General features: G+C 35.0%; 1 protein-coding gene and 1 non-coding gene across 5 annotated transcripts in view; one reads left to right on the top strand and one right to left on the bottom strand.

Annotated features, from left to right (window-relative positions):
• Positions 1–21,143, bottom strand: part of CADM2 (cell adhesion molecule 2) — a 1,105,278-nt gene that overhangs the window by 259,595 nt on the left and 824,540 nt on the right. The window lies entirely within an intron of this gene.
• On the top strand, positions 8,008–8,114 carry LOC125089688 (U6 spliceosomal RNA). Its single transcript, XR_007124017.1, has one exon. It is a non-coding gene; the product is annotated as a U6 spliceosomal RNA (small nuclear RNA).

Genomic DNA, 21,143 nt, shown 5'->3' with positions numbered 1-21,143 from the left:
ATAAAGGATCTTATTACCAAGAAGCCTGTTGATTGGCACTGTAAGAGACAGAAGAGCCTGAAGGGGAAAATTTCTTTCCAGATCTAAATGACACAAGCACAGAGGTTCATGACCATGTTATATAATTAAGCCTATCAACTATAAAATCTGATATCAGTAGCTTCGTCTTCTCAATGCCAACCTCTTAGAGTCACTATGGCAACTCCCCAGGATATCTCCCTGTAGTCTTTAGGGTGGAGTTTTTAAATTGAGGTTAGGAGATGTCTGGAGTAAATTCTTTGATAGTTGACTTAAAAGTCAACAGGAGCCAGAGTGGGATGTGTTTTGCCTTCAGCTCAGAGGTGACCTCTAGCAGGGAAACGTGGAAAACTATCAATCTTGTGAAGTGAGGTGAGGCGAAAAACCATGTAAGAGAAAACATGAGCTAAAACAGAAAGAAGAAATAATTACCAGGGATATCAGATTAACAGTTCATAAATATGAAGCTCAGAATGATTTCAAGATATTTTGCTCAGATTCCCGAATTTTGATGTAACAATAAACTTGACAATGGGAGGAGGAGGGATTCTTTAAATAATAAAAAGCACACAACCACTAATAAGAATACACAGTGCATCCCGGGTGACAATTTGACTATCAACTGGTACATAAATAATATTGTCTGCTTCTTTAAAGAAGTGGAAAAAGAGCAGTGATGCTTGCAACAATTTCATCCACTACATTTGCAAAATAATTTTGAAAACATCCCCATAAGAAAATATTATCCTTCTCATTTCACAGATGGGTAAACTGACACTGGGAGGTTAAGTGATTTTTCCATGGTGAAACAAAGTCAATGAACCATTTGGGGTTTGTTCTGAAAGTTCAACATTTTATTCTTATTTTTCCACAAAGGCTGCAGGGTCATAGTAACTTGATTACTATTTGCTAAAGTGTGAATTAGACAACAATAAAAAAATATAAATGAGTAAATGTTTTAACAGTGAAATTTTCAGTCGCATACCTAGCTGAAATTCATCCTCATAAATTTCAGTTGTAGCATTAAAGTCAAATCAGAGGGGCGCCTGGGTGGCTCAGTGAGTTAAAGCCTCTGCCTTCGGTTCAGGTCATGATCCCAGGCTCCTGGGATCCAGCCCTACATCGGGCTCTCTGCTCAGCAGGAAGCCTGCGTCGCCCTCTCTCTCTCTCTGCCTGCCTCTCTGCCTACTTGTGATCTCTGTCTGTCAAATAAACAAATAAAATCTTAAAAATAAATCAAATCAGAAAGGATTTCAATATCAACTGCTCTCAAATAGCCTATCCTATTCAGAACTTCCTTTTGACAATTATTTTAATCTTTCCTTACCAGCCTAGAGAAGAAAAGAAGTGGTATTTGCTAGGGTCTTCTGCATGTGGGTTACTCTATACACACTTGCACACCTATTCCTTGTCCTTTTAGGTAGCAGATTAGGACAACTTTCCCCCATCTTGTCCCCACGTGGATTCTGACTTTAAAGTATTATGACTTCAGTTCCCTGGGACTTGCAGCCTAAAATCCCTGCAGTCAAATAATTTAGTTTTTCCCCATAGAGAGCAAACTCATGTGGAGAATCTACTAATCTTAAATACCCTTAGGATATGTGGTTTCCAAAATCAATTCAAAAGTCAGTTTTGTAGACAGTCAAACTTCTTCTCAAGCTTTGAATTGCCTTTTACTTCTAGTTATAACCTGGAGAGCATCAGATTAACTGCCACTTTTCTCTTTTAACTCTTTGTGGCTCAAGGTTGTCATTTAATTCAATTTTAGAGTCTTTCTGAAGAAGTTACTAATTTTCCCAAATAGCAGAATCAGTATGTTACCAAAATTGGGGATTCATTTTTAGGGCATTCATTAAACAAATATTTTGGGAGACCTACTACATGCTTTGCCTTATATGAATCAACATCATCTGAAAGATGCACAGAGGAAGTTTATAAGGAGACTACAGAGTTGGGAGATTTTGCAAGAGCATATAAAGGCAGGGGAGAAGGCAGTCTGTTTGTGGTATATAACTCTTTCTTTATTCCCCCCATCTATAAGGATTTCTGAAATGCATTGGTCATATCATACTTTAAAAGGATCCTTCCTCCAGCTAAGCTCAGCCCCATCCTAGATTTCAGAGGAGTTAATCCTTATCAAACAAGTGTATGATGAAATGTAAGGAAATAAAACTTATCCTTGAATCAGTTTCATTGCTTAACATTCTGTATTGTGAACTGAAGCTTCCAGTGGTGCTCACTGTCCAGAAGGAAAGCATCTCCTTAGAGCAGTGGCTGGCATTAGAGGGGAACTCGTGACAGTAGAATGACCACAGTAACTCAAGTCTGCTACATTTGTTCATTGTCAAAATAGAGGGGCACAAGGAGAGACATTCCTTACTAAGGAAAAAAATATGGAAAATTAAAATCATAAAATCCTTGTTAGCATATTATCTTAAGATTTTTTTTTTTGAAGTTCTGATTGAAAATCATGAGGAGTATACATAAGATACAACAGATGTAATCTAGAACGGACATATCCAATACCATTGTCAGAACCCAAAATGGGACATAAAAAAACCAACTGTGTCAAATTTATGCTCCAGAAGGGGACAAGCATACAAGACAAAAACTTTTCTTGAATATTGAGTAAATAACCCCTACCTAAGCTCTCTTACGTAGACAGGGCTCTGAGATGGAAAATATTTTACTTTCCATTCCTGGTCCAATTTCTTTTGGATCAACATTCATTTTACAGATTTATTTTTTTATTTAGAGAGAGAAAAAGAGTGAGAGAGAGACAGAATGGAAGTGGGGGCAGAGGGAGAGAGTGAGGGAGAGAATCTCCTGCAGACTTCCTGCACGGAGCCTGATGAGGAACTCGATCTCACAACCCTAAGATCATGACCTGAGTGGAAACCAAGAGTCGGCCAGTCAACAGACTGAGCCATCTAGGCACCCCAGTTTTCACAGTACTCTTCCTCTGTTATCCCATCTTCCACAATCACTAAGCCAATGGTAAATATATGAAAAATAGAACTAAACTTACCTGAGCGTTCACAATATTCTAGGCACTATTCTAAGTGCATTTCTTTTATAAGTGATTTACTTTTCATGCCAATCTTGTTACCATTTCTACCTTGAAAATACTGGAACTGATGCAAAGAGAGCTTAAATAATGTGCCCACAGTCACACAGCTGGAAAGTGCAGCAGCCAGGTTCTGAACCTTCCCACCCTGTCTTCAGACCTCACGTATTTAACCAAAAAAAACTGCTTGGGAAAGAAAGTGAACTTAATTCTGACTGAGTAACTGTTATAAAATAAGCATAGAGTTTGGAGTTAAACATTTCAAAGATGCATTTCAACCTTTTACATCTATTTTTAATAAGTGAAGGAACATTTGAAATTCAAGTAAAAGCTGTGATGTGCTAGAGCTGGCTCATACCAGCTCACGAGAGTCAACCGAATGTAAATTTTCCCACTTCATGCTTAATGACATGAGCTTCAAATGGACCTCAGTGAGAGTCTTTTCACTATAGAGATTGGCAAACAGCTCAACTCAATGTCTTTTTTTTTTTTCTCCCACAGAGGCAGTTGTTAATCATTTATATAGCACACCACTGGAAAATCACCTTTGATGTGTCTTGTTGGGGCTCTTACCTACATATTTAGCATAAATAAAGGTTTTTTTTCTTTTTTTCTGAAAACCAATGAGCCCTTTCCAATGCAATAAAACTCCATTTTTGAAGTTCTTCTCTTCATATTTTGAGCTTCTTCAGTCCCTTTTCCCTTTTATCCTCAAATCATTTTCCAAGAGTCCTTTTCCCCTCCCACTCATCATTCTTCCAATAAAAGTCCTCCAAATGATCCCCCCCCCCAACTCTGCTAAACTGATAGTTTTCTTAGACTGCCAAGTTTATTTCTAACTAGCATCAGGGATTGAAACCCATTTAGGCTAGTTTCAGTAGTTATATGGAAACAATTTGTTAATTTATTGCTGTGAAAGACACTTCAATGAAGAACAATTATTCAATAGTCTGCAAAGATGGCTTTCCTGACCCTGCCTTTAAATAGCAGACAGAGAAGCTGCCATTATTCCTTTAATGTTTCTATTTCTCATATGCTTAGGGAAAAATGGTTCAAACCTTTTCTTGTCTGGATCAGGAATTACCAAATTCAAAATCAAGTGAACTGAGTCTTGACTCCTGTTGACCTCAGTTAGTTAAGAGCTGTCCTTGCTTCCCACATTTCAAGCATGCTTTCACTGACTAACCACCAAGTACCTAACACACTGTCACGCAGCACATAAAGAAGCAAATTCTAAGATCATGGCTATCTCGACCTTGCTGACAAGCTGTGATGTGCCATCACTATATAGGAGCAATAAACAAAATGTGAAGAGAGATCTTTGAAGCCAGCAGTATTGTTGAAAGAGAGCAGACAGGCAAAAATGCATGTTTGCACACTGATCCCAAAACATGGCTCTGCTTCCAAAAACGGCATCATTCAAGCCTTGTTATCTCCTGAATGAACGATGAGTGAAGGCGATGGTTTTCTCCATCTTTCTTCCTGCACTAAAGATTAAATGTGGACCACAACAGTGGATCAGTGCACGCTGTGCATGAGTGCTTACTAACTAAGGGCAATAATCACCTGAGATATATCTAGACAGACAGGCAGAGGGTGAGTCTTTGCACATCTGAGAGGGAGTGAGTTACAGTCAGTGGTTTTTTTAGGGTAAATGATCAACTTTTGTGGGCTATTTAACAGGAACTGAGGACCTTCATTATTTTTCTTCCTGAAAGTGAGCACAACTTTCTCAGAGGAAGAACTGGATTTAACAACAGTGAAGGGGAACAAATAAAAGCAAGATGTGAAAGAATTTAAGATGTGATTGTTCCATGAGAAAGAATAAACTTCTCAAGAGATAAACAATACCACATATTTTGATTCTTCCTTTGGGAATATATTTATGCTTAGTGAAAACTGTCAACTAAGTCTACAGAATTTTTTAATTCAATAGAGTTACTGGCATTTGAATCAAGTGGCATAAGTAATGCTTTGATTTGTTTTTAATTTTTTTTTTTTTGTCCTCTCAAGAACCCCATTTTAGGGGCACCTGGGTGGCTCAGTGGGTTAAGCCGCTGCCTTCGGCTCAGGTCATGATCCCAGGTCCTGGGTTCAAGCCCCACATCGGGCTTTCTGCTCAGCAGGGAGCCTGCTTCCTCCTCTCTCTCTGCCTGCCTCTCTGCCTACTTGTGATTTCTCTCTGTCAAATAAATAAATAAAAAATAAAATCTTAAAAAAAAAAAAGAACCCCATTTTAAATGCAAAATACTGGCCTCATTAAGATTCTCATATTTTGGTCATGAAAAGCACAGGTGCTAAATGGATCAGTAGATACACAGTATTATTACAGGTCCTTAAATATAAGAAATGACAGAAATAGGCATTCATTTCTAAATGAAATACAAAGGAAGCTTACTATTCTCTAAGTCTTCCCCTAGCTTTGTGTCTCCCTTCCTTCCCCCTCCCTCTCATCTGTTCCATCAACAGGTTTGGGATTTATACAAGTCACCTGAATCTTAGAAAGTTCAAGTTCATTCTTGTTGCTTAGAGTCTAAAAATATATCTAAATGCACACATAGCATGCTATTACTTCCACTTAATTACCAAAGGCATTCTAAACAAGTAACCTTCTAATGTGAAAGTTGTGGCTCAGTAGTTGTGTGTACCGAAACACACATTGCATACTAAAGCCTATTGGATTGAAAAGCACAAATGCTATTAACGCAAGCTTAAGAGAAGTGCAATAAATGCTCTATCATGTGAGAAAGGAAATCGGAGGAAAAATTAAGACTGATAACTAAGTGCAAAATGTTTCTACTTTTGGAATGTCCCTCTGTTCTTTCAAATATAGAATTCTCTAGCCATTTTCCCATGGTTTCATTTCAGCTTTTAGGTTTGTCTGAACAACTTTAAGCATTCCGTTTTCCTAGGTGACCACATATAATTTGTTTTTCTTTGACTCCATCCTTTCAGGATTCAGCTTGTCTTATAGAGTATAACACCTGGTATCCACCTTCTGTGCCACCCCTCTGCCCAGCCACTGTGGAGAATGGCCATCAGTTTGGTGCTGCTTGCCAGTTTCCATAGAGACAGGAAGCACATTGGAGACCTGTGTTCCATCGCAACTGCCAGACCAAGGCAGGGAAGAAACAAAGCTGGCGGGCAGTGGGTCTTGGAAGGCCAGGAAGGTTGGAAGGGCTTTCTCCTCCTGATATCAGAGCATAGCAGTGCCAAACTGGCAGCTTCAGCAGTTACAATCCCGTAGACCAGATCCTGGTGTTCGCTATGGCCATTGTGAGGGACCCATTCTGCTCCCAACTCCTGGAGCAGAAGCTCTGTGTACTCAAAGCTTGGCCCAGGGCCTTTGCTGGCTTCTGATCCATGACAAAAGCCTCTTTCAGATTTACAGTGGCTCCCACAGCTCCTGACCCAAAGAATCATAATTCTCCTGCAGAAATTTCACCTCTCTTTCCCTTTTCCAGAATGTGTAATAGGTTTTCCTGGACACTCATAGCAGACCAGGAAACCAATGGGATTACCATTGGGTAGTTTCCAATTAACCTACACAGTGACTGTGAGTAGGTGACCCAGTTAACTATGCAACATCATACCAAAAGTAGTTACCATTTGCTGTGTCTAAATAAGATTTATAATTAGAGTCAATTCTTGATTTCAGGATCAGGGCTGGCCCTGAAGAAATTTGTAATGTAGGTGAAATGTAACATCAGCCCCTTCCCCTACATTTCAAAAATGTTTTTGTGAGATTGTATACCTCAGCCTTCTCTATTATATATATTCCCAGCAGTTTTTCTTTCTACCTAAAGTAGATTTCTCCAATTTCATCCATTAATTTTATATTACTCAGCCATATCATATTTTCTTTAATTTATAAAATTCTAAGTTTCAGAGAATATTTATAAAATCCTAGGAAATGCTGTTCTAGGACAGCTTTATGTTCTTACCTAGTGGTTGTATTGCTTCAGTATGTTTTAAAACATTATCTGATTTTTAAAAGAATGCTCAATATTTTAAAAATATATATTTGTACAAAATCAGTTGTTTTCATTCTTTGTTTGTTTTTCTGCCTACTATTCTGTGAAAATGCATAATAAACAAAAAGCTATTAAAGGGTCACGGACTCAGACTAAATGTAAATATATCAAGCTTTGCAGCTGAAATAGATTTTTGAAATAAAAACATTAAAATATATTTGTTTTCATTAAATTATCTATATTTAATTTATTCCCTTAAATGTTTTGAATCTTCTCAGAAATTCTAATAATAATTTACTGAATGAGCACATATAGTTTTTCAAGAAAAAAATTAACTTGATGAATTGTTCACATTCATATTCATAAAGTTGTTTCTTTTCCTATTCATATAGATCTTTAAGTATTGCAATGTGGAAAAATAAAAAGCAAAGGAAATAATTTTAAAATGAAAAGGAAACTACATGTCTCACAAAGCATTATGAAAAAATAAGAGAATTTTAAAATTACTTTTATAACCTCAAAAAAGGCTAACATGTAATTATCATGTGTGTCTAAATTCATTTTATCTTTCTAGAATACTGCTTTCAGGGTGAATGGGCAAGACCTAGATAGAACTGACTAGCTTTACTCGGTAACTGATGAACATTTGAGAGGCAGCCTTCCAGAGAAAAGAAATGTATGACCACAATCACAGTCTGGTTCACAGTGAAGCTCAATCACGTAACTAAATTCTAAATTGAGATGTCAACCTGGAGGAAATATTCTGGAAAGGAACACACAGATGGTAGGACTCTTCTGAAGACAGGGTGAGGAATATAGTGCTGACTGTACAATAATCAATCTTCTGAAAGCAAAAAAAAAAAAAACAACCCACAATGGGTGGGACATAACTGTTTAAAATTGAAGATCCTAGAGAAAACTTCAACCTGAGACAAAAGTGGGGGAAAAGTGCTCACTCCAGCAGCACATATACTAAAACTGGAATGATACAGAGAAGATTAGCATGGCCCTGCACAAGGATGACATGGAAGAAGGGGGAAATGATACCTATATTTTCCATGTCACCCTGTAGGTCTTAGAATGTCCATATACTTAAAGAAAGTAACAAATAAAGTTGAATTTTAATACATTTTAGAATATTTAATAACCTCAAGGAAAATTTAAAAGTCTAATAACATTGCCAGGAGCAAATTAAATGAAAAAAATGTAAGAAAATAGAGCAAGCATTATTAAATCCCAACTTTAAATATACAATTGCCTAAAAAATACAAAATACAGCTAGCAAAATAAGGTAAACATAGTAAGGAAAGGTATAAGCTGCGAAGACAATTAGGACTTCAGTCTGGTTTTTACGCTGGTATTCCCTGATTCCAAATGAAAAAAATATATACAATCAAATTAATTGTTGCCTAATATATTGCTGTGATTTAGTGATTTCGCTTAGTTGTAAGAAACATATTTTTTTTAATTTTTTTAATTGACAGAGAGATAGAGAGCACAAGTAAGCAGAGCGGCAGGCAGAGGGAAAGAGAGAAGCAAGCTCTCTGATGAGCAGGGAACCTGATGTGGGGCTCGATCCCAGGACTCTGGAATCATGACCTGAGCTGAAAGCAGCCGCTTAACCAACTGAGCCACCCAGGCGCCCCTGTAGGAGACATATTTTGATGACATTTTTCTTTTGGATTGTGCAACATACTTGCATACTCAGCAAGCATAAAATCGTATTGACTATTAGCCAAGTTGCCTGTAGATTAATGTTCTGTTCATATCTTATTCTCTGCAGAAAATTTAAATAATTGCATTGGAACATTGAATAGAGATGTTCATGTAAAAGAGCAACAGAGATTCTATTTGAATTATAACTCTTTGGATTAAGGGACGTAATAAGAAATTTTGAGATATCATAGATACAAGATATATCAAAGAAAAAATATGGGTCATCTGGGTGGCTCAATGGGTTAAGCCTCTGCCTTCAGCTCAGGTCATGATCCCAGGGTCCTGGGATTGAGCCCTGTATCAGGCTCTCTGCTCAGCAGGGGGCTTGCTTCCCCCTCCCCCTCTGCCTGCTTCTCTGCCTACTTGTGATCTCTCTCTCTCTCTGTCAAATAAATAAATAAATAAAATCTTTAAAAAAAGAAAAAAATACGATATCAAACATGTCGCCCAATAATGTGCAATCAGTTCACATTAGGCATATGAACTATACACATAAACATATATAATGTTAAGGGTTTCTGAAAATTATCTTCACCTTCATAATGGATTTTGCCTATAAAATATACTTCATGACATTAATTTATTCAACAAGTACATTCTTTGTGCCAAGAATGTGCTTAAAATATTAGGAGCTAGAGATAAAACTATGAACAGGTTAGAAATGTTGTAAAGTTTTGTCTTTAGAACTTACAGCCTAGAGATAAGCAATAAAACAAGAAAACAGAAATTTATACAGGAAAGTCTGGCTAAGAAGGTGGTGAAATTTCAGCAGAAACCCAAATGGGGAGAAAGTCCAGCCATTTAAAAATTGCCAGAGGACAAAATGTTGGAGAGGGGTGGTCAATATTTGGAAAGTAAGTTACCTGATATAACAGATCCTAAGCAAGAGGCAGGAAAGAGGTTGACTAGTGAAGAACTGAGAACAAGACAGAACAAAACAAAAAACACTGAGTCTGGTGCATGAAAAACAGCAGACTAATGGTCCAACACAAGGTAAGAAAGAATGTCAAGGTCAGGTCATGCAGGGCTTTTTATGTCTTAGTAAGGAGCTTACACTTATTCTAACATGCAGTGGTAAGACACTGAGGGAAATGACTCAATAAACACCCCTAGAAGACACTGTTTTCTGGTAATTAATCATTATTCTTAAATCAAGCATTTTTAATCTTAGAAATGAATTACTGTAAAAATAGTATTTATAATCAAGAAACTTATTGAGAAAATATCAAAGAATTCATTAAATCACTGGATAATCTGTAAAGGTAACTAATCTTATTTTTTTAAAATTTTACACTGTAAATAATCTGGTAAACGACTTTCACTGACTTGAGTTTGTACCAAAACAGAATTGTTACCCATAGTCCCATATCCCCCCGAGTCTCTGAGAGACAATTTATTCCTTACGTCTACTCTGAAATGTCATTGCTTTGGGAAGTGCCTTGTGATTAACAATGGAGAATATCTGTTTTATTGCTTGTTTTAAAATCTGTAGTAGTATCTGGGAGACAGGAAAGTATTGCTGGTAAACTATCTATGGATGTACACATTATTTTTAAAACAGTGTAGTTTCTCAAACATATATTTCCCTGAATGGGTAACAACACCATGCTTTCAAATAAATAATGAGTTCCCAAAGGACTGCAACGTGAGGCAATAAAATATTTGAATTTTTCTCCTGTATATGAGTGTCTTTTATAAACTTTAAAAACAATTTTTCCTTTGATTAATATAATATAAAAGAGTATTTTCTGTTCTAATAACAGCATTTTTATGCCCAAGAAAACTATTAGTATGTGAACCTGAGATATGTAGAAAATTCTTGATCGCAGAGGCAGAAACACATGTTACTTTTCATTCTCTAAGAGGCATATGATATTGCTGTGGACATAGTGGGCATATATTTTTGAACACATGAAACATGTATTCAAAATGATACCACCTGAATAATGAAGTGTTGATCAATATGTGGTAACATATAAATCAACTTGGACTATTCCCTAAGGAACAAGCTCTCTTTTGAAAAAAAAAAAAAAAGTAATTAGACAGTGGTTAATAGGATGTGTTTTTTACTGTTTGATCATTTTTGAATGCACAAAGATTTCATTAATGTTGATTTCACCCATCTTGTCCATGTTTACGTGCTTTGATGTTCAAGTCCTTTGTAGTGCCACATTAGATCTAGGGGAACACTGCCCTATGAGAGCAAGTGGAAACTGTGTGGGAAAATATTAAAATGAAACTTGATACTTTGTATAGATTTGTACAGATAATTCAGCTCAAAGAATTCTACTTCTGATAAGGCAGAAAAAGAATTAATGCCATCTTCTCATATCTCTTTTTGGGGTTACTATATTTATAATCTGTTAATAGAAAATTATAATGAATTGAAATGTTTCAAATGGAAATTATTAAAATTAAACTTCAATAAAACAAGTTGAGATGGAATTGAAAATAGTTCAACTGATTCCTTATATTTTAAGAATGCATGTTCTGGAAAGATGGTTGCAAAATGATAGCTGAAAAAAAGTATATTGATAGCAACACCAGTGATTCCTCACTACAATATTGGAAGGAAATGGTTAACAGCTGGTTCTTGGTCTTTCCTTTAGTTTCAGGGAAAGCCTAAAAAGTTGGCTCTTGGTTGAAACATCCTTGCAGTTCGAGGAGTTCACAGATATATATTGGATCCAAAGTAAATGAGAACTGGGGAGGTGGCTGTGTACTAGACTATGCACCTACATTTCATAGTTGGGAATATTTATTGAATAATAAATGAGGATTGACTAAATGACCTTGTACCAGAAATGGGAACTGGTGACATAATCTTGTGAAGGCTGCATGCCAACTAAGGCATCAAAATTGAATAGACTCCAGGGGTGCCTGAGTGGCTCAGTGAGTTAAGCGTCCAGCTTCTGTTCAGGTCATGATCCTGGTGGGGTTCTGGGATCAAGCCCAGCATTGGGCTCCCTGATCAGTGGGGAGCCTGCTTCTCCCTCTCCCTCTGCTGCTCCTCCTGGTTTGTGTTCTCTCTCATGGTCTCTCAAACAAATAAATAAAATCTTAAAAAAAAGAAAGAAAGAAAGAAAGAAAGAAAGAAAGAAAGAAAGAAAGAAAGAAAGAAAGAAAGAAAGGAAGAAAGAAAACTGAATAGACTCCAGAAAAGCTTCTCTGAGGTGTGGTACCTAAATCAACTCAGTCTAGTTTTGGATAAGGAGTAACTGCACACTCAGAAGCATTTCAGGAAGTCACAAAGCTTTGCTAGTTCTTGACATCCTTGTTGTGTCACTTGTCTGGGACCTTTGGATACATTCGTTGTTGGATATAGCCTGTTGTGTCTCATGGATATTATCATATCCATGAAATCAAGAATTGTGCTACTGCTCTAGTAAAGTGGGCACTACAACCAGAATACCAGATTAACAAAAAGTATCATTTCTGCATAGTCTATCTGCTGAGGTAAATGTTCGTCCAATAAGAAGAGAGTAGTCATGGGGGCACCTGGGTGGCTCAGTGGGTTAAGCCGCTGCCTTCGGCTCAGGTCATGATCCCAGGTCCTGGGTTTGAGCCCCACATCGGGCTTTCTGCTCAGCAGGGAGCCTGCTTCCTCCTCTCTCTCTGCCTGCCTCTCTGCCTATTTGTGATTTCTCTCTGTCAAATAAATAAATAAAATCTTTAAAAAAAAAATTAAAAAATTAAAAAAAAAGAAGAGAGTAGTCACATTATTCATGCTCAAAACTGTTCCTATTTGTCCTGTTTCCTTTCCAGATCAGATTGAAACTAAACAGACTGCCATAGTTCATGAATTATACATATAAATTTGTGCAACAACTGATTCTCATTTCAAATTCCTAGTTTTATATGCTTTGACAGATCTGAAACCAAAGATATATGCTGTGTTAGATAGATAGATAAATATAGATATAAAGATAAATATAAGATGTGTATTTTTCTCTGTATTTAATATATAAATAAAATATATATTACATGATGCATATTATTAGTAACAGCTGATACCTCGCATTGCTTAAATGTAGATATCCATTGACTGCTGTGTTTTGCAAAAATTTTAACACATCCTTGCAAGGTACAGATTTTTCAAATTTAGGCCATTGAATAGGATAAGCCACAGACTCAGAGTGCATTTGTAAAAACAAAACAAAACAAAACAAAATTGCAAGTGTATCGGGTATTGGTGACAACGTGGCAATAAGTTTACACTTCTGAATACAAGTATTTCTGAAATAGCAAATGTGTGCGGTTAAAAATCTATAATTATATTTAGTAATGATTCATTAAGTTTATGTTCAGGACTATAATCCCAAATCTCACCATTTATATAACTGACCAGCTAAATTAAAGGTACCTACAAAGATGACTATGAAAAAAAATGCAGTACATAATTTTTTGACAAACTTTTTCTCACCAAGAACAACCAGCTCTTCACATTGAAGGGTCAAATCTCTGTAAGCAAAGTTCTAAATGCAAAGAATCCATCATTACTCAAAATTGAATAATGAATGATAAAATTCAATAAAATCTGCTATTTGTTACAATTTGAATTTCATTAGTACTAAACTCATAATTTATAATGCCATGATAGTTACTTTAAAAATATATAATGTTTATTTAATGAGGGAATTTTGACATGTAATATGTTCCCTTATTTTTTCTTGATTAAACTTGTGCAGCCCCAGGGCACAGGAAATATCGACTCATATGGCAGGGATGATAAGCATCAACTCTCCCTGCTGACTTGGGCCAGCAAGCTGCTCATGAATCCAGCAGATGTTTCTGCTATCTGGGCCAATGGAAACCTTATGGACCTTTTTTCCTTCATCTCCTCCCAGGAGCAAATGTTAACACAGCAGAAATTTGGATGGATGCCAAATAGAAAGCAGAAGTGTTGGTGAGAAAATAAGGTACACTCTTATCCATAAATAGTGGTCATCAGTGGTTTGAATTGAGTATTAAGCCATTTTAATGGCTTATTTTTGTGCATTAGATACTTCATTTAACCAAATCCCTATAAACACTTCTGTTTATAACATAATACAACAGCATTTGTCCAAACACATAGATCTAATCCTTGAATATGCTAATTGTTTTAAGATACAAACCAGAAAATAAAAAAAGAATCTGAATATAAAAAGTAGGGCAGTTGTTTATTTCTAATAATATTTTTCTTATATGAACGGAAAGCTACCTAATTGTCAACTTGCAAATTACTAAACTTAATTTAATTTTGTTGATGTCATGTTTAAAAAGTAGCAATAGCAGGCTCAGTTTTGATAAAAATTACCAAGAAAAAAAACAATTAAAGGATTAATCTTAGCACTCTTTGTTGCATATCATTCTTGTTTAGCTGAATTTTAAATATATACTTTCAAGAACCCAGTCTGATTAAATTCCCGTAGTTGTCCCTTATCTGTGTCTCCATCAGGCCACCCACACTGACCCAATGAAGTGTCCACCAGTCTTGTAAGATTTAGATTTTTATTACCTATATTCAAATTCTGTATTTTAGAATTCTCTCTTGCCTTTATGTAAGTTTTCTACCCTAACCAAAACATTAATTTAAAGGGAAAGTTTTTAAAAGGTGGCACATGTTACTGAGACTCCTAAACTATGTATTTTCCCCATTTATTATAATATAACAGGATATATTCCTGCTGACACAGAGGTAAAAAGTTAAGAAAGAAATCTGAATAGAGAAATATTTACTATTCATTAATTTTTTCTTATTCTAATATTATTTATTGAACACCTACTATGAGTAAGTCACATAGTGACTTACTCATAAACGCAAGTGAAAAGAAATAAAGTGTAGAAGCATACTACATACTATAATACTTGATAGGAGTTGTTTCAATAAGGTTAACATTGACAATGTCCTATGATATACTCTATCCACTCACAAAGCAATGTTGAGTAGGTGCTTGACAGAAGACTTGTTTTCATTTGTTTCCATGATTACTTTAGAAAGGGCATGTCTTCTGAGTGAAGTAGCAAGGTGTAAGTAGCTAAGAAGTATTGGCAGTATTTTAAAATGCTTCCTGTGCATAGCACTTATAGGTGTCATAAGAAAAGACACTCGCTCATATAACTATCCAATGCCAAACGTTTAATAGTTTTCCCCCTTGTACTCTAATTGTCAGAAATGTAATTTTAAAATTCCTTCAAGGATTTTGTGGGTATTACTTAGCTTTGTTAATGAGAATAGAAATTCTGCTCCAGAAAGCTGGCAAACATAGCCATGAGACAGAGACACTATAGAGATTTAATTGCCTACAAAAGTATTCTTTGCAAGCTGTGCAAACACTCCTTGCTTAAATAAGGAATCAAGATGATGGAGATTTTACATCTTAGTGAAACAACCACAGACACAGTTTCTGGTTTTTGTAATGAAAAAAGCCTCACCAAATAGACTATCTTTTCATTATTTATATTATTTTTGAGAAAGAAGACTTTAAAAATCTTTCAGAAGGCTCATAATTAATGAAATAACATAAAATAAAAGAATCAATTATAGGTTCATACTTACATCATATAAGACAATCAAAATATTGTGTGTTATGAAAGAAATAATGGAATATAGAAACTAAGGGTGGAGAGAGGCAGTAAAATCTATATTCCAAAATTAACAAAATCATTCTAATTCTAGTTATTGCCCTAATAATCCTAGCATATATTAAGTAATCAAAAATATATGTTTAAAATAGTCAATTATTTCAGTATTAAAATAATTTGAGGTTTAAAAATAACAGCAAGATAGAAAAGAATGACAGCAAGAATTAAAGACCAACTGATGAAAGACAAATGAAAAGAAGACAATTGAGAATGACTTTGGTTTTCCAGATAGATGATAGAATAGATGGTGGTGTCACTAATTAAGATCTAGGCAAAAGGAAAAGTAGTGTATCTGTTAATTTTTTTCATTTTAGCAAACCACCCCAAAACAGTGCCACACATCAACTACCATTTTTGTAATACACAGTTCTGTGAAGTGCCAGTTTGTGTTGGGCTTCACTGGGCAGTTCTTATAATCTTGGCTGTGCTCCCTCAGACATCTATGGTCAATTACCAGTCATCTGCTTTTGGGGGCTCTGCTTCTGGGGATAGGCTGGCTGTCATCTGGGATGACAGGTGGTGACTGGGCTTGATATCATGGCTCCTAGCTCCCAAGAGAACAGCCCAATGAACAAGCAGTTTCCAAGTCTCTTTTTGTTTCAAGTTTGTTTCAAGCCCATTGGCCAAAACTAGTCACAGAGTTAAGCCCAGAGTCAATGTAGAAAGTGACCACCCAAGCAAACAGATGTAGGGTAATGTGAACAAAACAGCAGCTATTGGACAGACTAAAGTAGTTGATTATTGAAGAGAGAATGGTACATCTAAAGGCAGGGGAGAAATTAAGAATGAAAGTTTTTCATACTCCCAAATATTGCAGGAAAACCAAGTTTATAGAAGATCAGAATCATGTTCATGGGGAGTGACCACCAATATGTCTTAGGGGCTTTGCCATGAAAAGATTAATTGAAAAAAAAAAATGAAAGGAGAAAGCAGAATGCAATATTTTAAAAATGAGAGGTGATCAAATGAAGATATTAAGTGTAATGAACACTTTTGAAGAAATTTGACAATGAGATTAAACAAAAGTGATTGAAGAGAGAATACAGAATTTGAGGCAGATTTTTGTTGTTTTATTATTTACTTCTTTATACAACTTAGTAGCAATTATGCTGTATAATCTTCATTCTGACTTGGATGACTTCTGTCTGTTCTATGGAAAATTATTTCATAAATGCTCACTTTGATCCACAAGGCAGATTGAGAAGAGTAAGAATAACTAGTACCAGTATTTTCCCACTTCAGGAAAGGCATCTCAAAACAGGTGCTTATTTTTAGGTAAGTAGTTACTGTTATTTGTTGGTCAGCACAGTCTTTTTTTTTTTTTTTTAAATAAATGTGTTGGCCTGATGTCCACACTTTTTTTCCCCCTATGGCAATATTAGCAAAACTTAAATTAAAATAAAAATATAACATATTATAAAGGTAAATAAGAGTACATCTCACCTCACATTGCAGATTTCTCTTAAATAGTCTTGATCTTTATTTTGGAAATGTTATTCATTTTTAAGTGCTGTGGAAGCCCAAGAAATACTTCTTTTTTTCTTTATGGTACATTGATAAAAATGCTACTGGCTCACTAGATATTTATCAATCTCTCACATCTTTACCAGTATAATCATTATTAACCTACCTGTTGTACTATTTACTTCTGTTCTTAAAATAAATACTTAAGGAAATCTAATAGAAAACATAAGGAAAGAAATGCAGTTTCTCATTGACTAATAATCTTCACAAATGTACATATGTCCACTTTTCTTTACACATATGGTAAGAATACAATATCTACAGATGTGTAGTGGCATATAGAGAATAATAAAAAAAGATGCCCAGGTTGAGAAAGGGAGAATTTAGTCATGGTATGATTATTTCTGAGAGTTGTTTTACAAATATGAAGTCATCTAAAATAAATTTTATGTTTAAAAGGAAACATTGACTGCAAAAAAAATCAAGTTATATAAAAGAACTCACATTCTCTTTTGATCAAAAATATGACCCATACAGGGTGCTTGGGTGGCTCAGCTGGTTGAGTGGTTGCCTTCGGCTCAGGTCATGATCCCGGAGAACATGGATCGAGTCCTGCATCGGGCTCCCAGCTCCATGGGGAATCTACTTCTCCCTCTGACCTTCTTTCCTCTCATGCTCTCTCTAGCTGTCTCTCAAATAAATAAATAAAAATCTTAAAAAAAATATGACCCATATATACCTATGGTCATGAAATACCTAGAATCTCCTTAAGTATTCTACTCATAATCTTATAAGTGGACAATGGCTTAAGCAAAATTCCATCTTAGATTTAACAGTGATTAAATATAATCAAGTCATAAGTCCTCTTGTGCTGAAGGAAAGTATGAACTATCATGTGAATTTGGCAAGAGGGGTTTATTTGTGTATTACACAATGCAAATAATGTGTATGAAGAGAGTGTCCTTAGAATGGCATGCAAATGTTTCTGCTCAGATGGTTCCCCATCCAGATAGTTAAATGCACAAGTAAAAGTGAACTGCAGGGGCACCTGGGTGGCTCAGTGGGTTAAGCCTCTGCCTTCGGCTCAGGTCATGATCTCAGGATCCTGGGATTGAGTCCCGCATCGGGCTCCCTACTCAGCAGGGAGCCTGCTTCCCCCTCTCTGCTGCTTCCCCCACTTGTGCTCTCTCTCCTTCTCTCACTCTCTGTCAATTCCTTAAAAAAAAAAAAAAAAGTGAACTGCAAAGCAACTTTGGGAGAAAGGGAACCTGAGGCTAAGCAAGTAGAGCGACAAGTAAGAAAAAACAATAGGAGGTGAGTGCATCATATATATATATATGTATATATATACATATATATATAAAATATGAATTATAGTAATAATAAAACAATTATTTTTATGTAGAACTGTGTATATATACATATTGATGCTGAAATATTCCTTCAACAGGAAATAGAAATGGCACCCTTTGTAAATGATGATTTTCAGTGAGTGCATTTTTAACCACCAAATAGTAAAAACACATTAACAATTCTATTTTCATCTTCTTCTTCCCCCCAAACATTCCAAAAGTTTTTCTCTTGCTAGAGTTATGCTAGCTAAATTAGATCCCATCCAAATGGATATCCTAGATCACTTTCCTGATCTCTCTGATATGAGGAATTTGAGAGGCAGGGCAAAAGGTTGTGTGGGGAAGGGAGAGAAAAAAAATGAAACAAAATGGGACTGGGGAGGGAGACAAACCATAAGAGACTTTTAATTTCGGGAAACAGACTGAGGGTTGCTGGGGGGTGAGGGGCAAGGTTAGGGTGGCTGGGTTATGGACATTGAAGAGGGTATGTGCTATGGTGAGTGCTGTGAATTGTGTAAGACTGATGATTCACAGACCTGTATCCCTGAAGCAAATAATACACTAAATGTTAATAAAATCTAAAAAATAAATAAATAAAGACAGAAAGAAAGAAAGAAAGAAAGAAAGAAAGAAAGAAAGAAGGAAAGAAAGAAAGATCAATAAGAATTTTCCTGCTATTCCCTAGCTGAGGTGTTGAAGGGGATAGAATCCATACCTATGCACACTTTGCCAAATGCATATGAGATGGGATGAACCAATAGTGAGTTCATCCACTTTGATTTTAAAGTTTGCTTCCTAAAGATTGTTCATCATTTTTTGTGGTCCTAACTCCTATTTCTGTTCTAAATTGGGACACTTGAAAAGGTATTCTACAAATTAGTTTGGCTATAAGTTTGTCAATTTAAGGTAAGTTTTTTACTGAGCACTGATTTTATACATTTTTATTGAATGATGTAAATTGTGGGGAAACTCTTCATAATGAAATTTTATTTTAAATCAGAAATATTGGAATAGGAGGGTAAGACAGTAAAAAAATAGCTAAGAAATATGGGAAAAGGTTAGAGGAGAAGAACCAACCATGAAAACATGAGTTTAAAATATAGCAAATAAGCTCCATGCAAGTAGATACATTAGAATGTCATGAGAAGAATGTCATAAGGAATTTATTTATGAAAATGATAATGCAGAAATACAAAATGAAAAATTTGCATAAGTAGATGAAAGTTAGAGAAAGAAATATATGCATATTTATGTACACCTTGGAAATATAATAAGCAATGAATTTGAGATGGTTTAAAAGGAAACATGAATAAATAATGTATAACCTGATTTATACTAGACGAACAAATAAACAGGAATGAATTAAATTGTGATTCAAAGACCATATCAAATCAAGTCATATTATTTAGCAGAACTTTCAGGCATACAAAAGATATATCCCATTTTTCAAATACTTTACATATAACAAAAGTTGTATGGGATTCATATTTCTCTTTCAACATGGGAATCTTTGAGTACATAGATATAATCAACATAATTGGGAAGTAAAAACAATTACCCTTGGGCGTTTATTTATGAAAGATATAAGAAATAAAAAAATTGTTAAAAATGCTTTACCACTTATGTTGAAATAATTACATTTTCCTGATCCACAAAATGTCCTTCTAAGTAAAGAGCAGAAATAATTCAAGATGTATATTATTGTCATCAACAGCATGAATAACAGTAAGTCATAAATTTTAAAGTAAATAGATAGGGAATGGCAAGGTGGAAATTTCAAACTAGATCTCATATTAAATACTTTTCTATTCAACTATCCATCCTGAAACAATTTTTTCAGGGTCCAATGTATGCCAAACATTATAACAGGCATGGAGTTTTAAGATGATATTAAAAATGAAAATGATGATTTGAGAGATCCATGTAGTAATGTTTAATAAAACATTATTCTCTCTCTTTCATATTCTTCTTAAGACGAATGTCTTTTTTTTTCAAATCTTAAGTGCCACCAGGTCTCTTTTATCATAAACAAGTTAAAGATGCATTTTTTCTATCAATACATTTAATGTTCTCAATATGGAAAGACTACACTAAACCTAGAATGAATGATGCTTTCCCATTTTATACTTGTTATTAATTTTAGTTAATTAAATAAAAACTTATTAATTAAAACTTTATTTTCCTGGAATAACAGTGGTAAAGGCAAAATTATGGTTTTACTATGAAAATTGCTTATATATTTTCATTACAGACAAAAAATGAATTCATAGATTTTTTTAAAAATTGCTGAAATATAAGCAACTGGCTTGTATATTGATATGTGCATTAAGGTAATTTTCTAGATCACCGAATTCATGTTAGAAATGGTTGCCTGTACTAAAAATCCTTTAATAAAAACCTTATACTTTTTAAAGTACTGAATTATTTTAAAGGTAATTTAGTACCTAATAACATGTAGGCATGAATGAATTTATTTGAATAGCAACCAAACCGAGCATGGTTTTCTCATAAGTGAGAGTGTAATTCGTCTGGCATGTCAGTGAGTAAGTTTATTGTATTAGATTGTATGTAACTGAAATAATGGAAGATCAACCTCTAGTAATCTTGTAATACACAAATTCACCTAGTGTAGCATCAAATCTATTTTATAGGGTATAATTTGAAAGAATTAAAAATACATAAGAGCTAAAGAACAGAAGTCTGCATAGACCAAAAACTCAGTTTATACAATTCTGAAGGAAACGATTATCTTAAGGCATTCTGAATGAATTTTTTAAGGCTTACATAGCTACAGCATAGTCATCAAAACTTGTTAAATGCTATGCAAATCTCTTCAGCTCTGTATGTAAGACCTGGGCCAGGTACCAGCACATTATTAATTCCTGCAGTAATAGAACCAATGCTATCAGTAGTAATGCCATTATG

Source organism: Lutra lutra, chromosome 1, assembly GCF_902655055.1.
Source record: "Lutra lutra chromosome 1, mLutLut1.2, whole genome shotgun sequence".
In the NCBI taxonomy this organism is placed as follows: domain Eukaryota; kingdom Metazoa; phylum Chordata; class Mammalia; order Carnivora; family Mustelidae; genus Lutra; species Lutra lutra.
The sequence above is the reverse complement of the archived record's forward strand: the minus strand, read 5'-3'. Positions and strand labels throughout refer to the sequence as shown.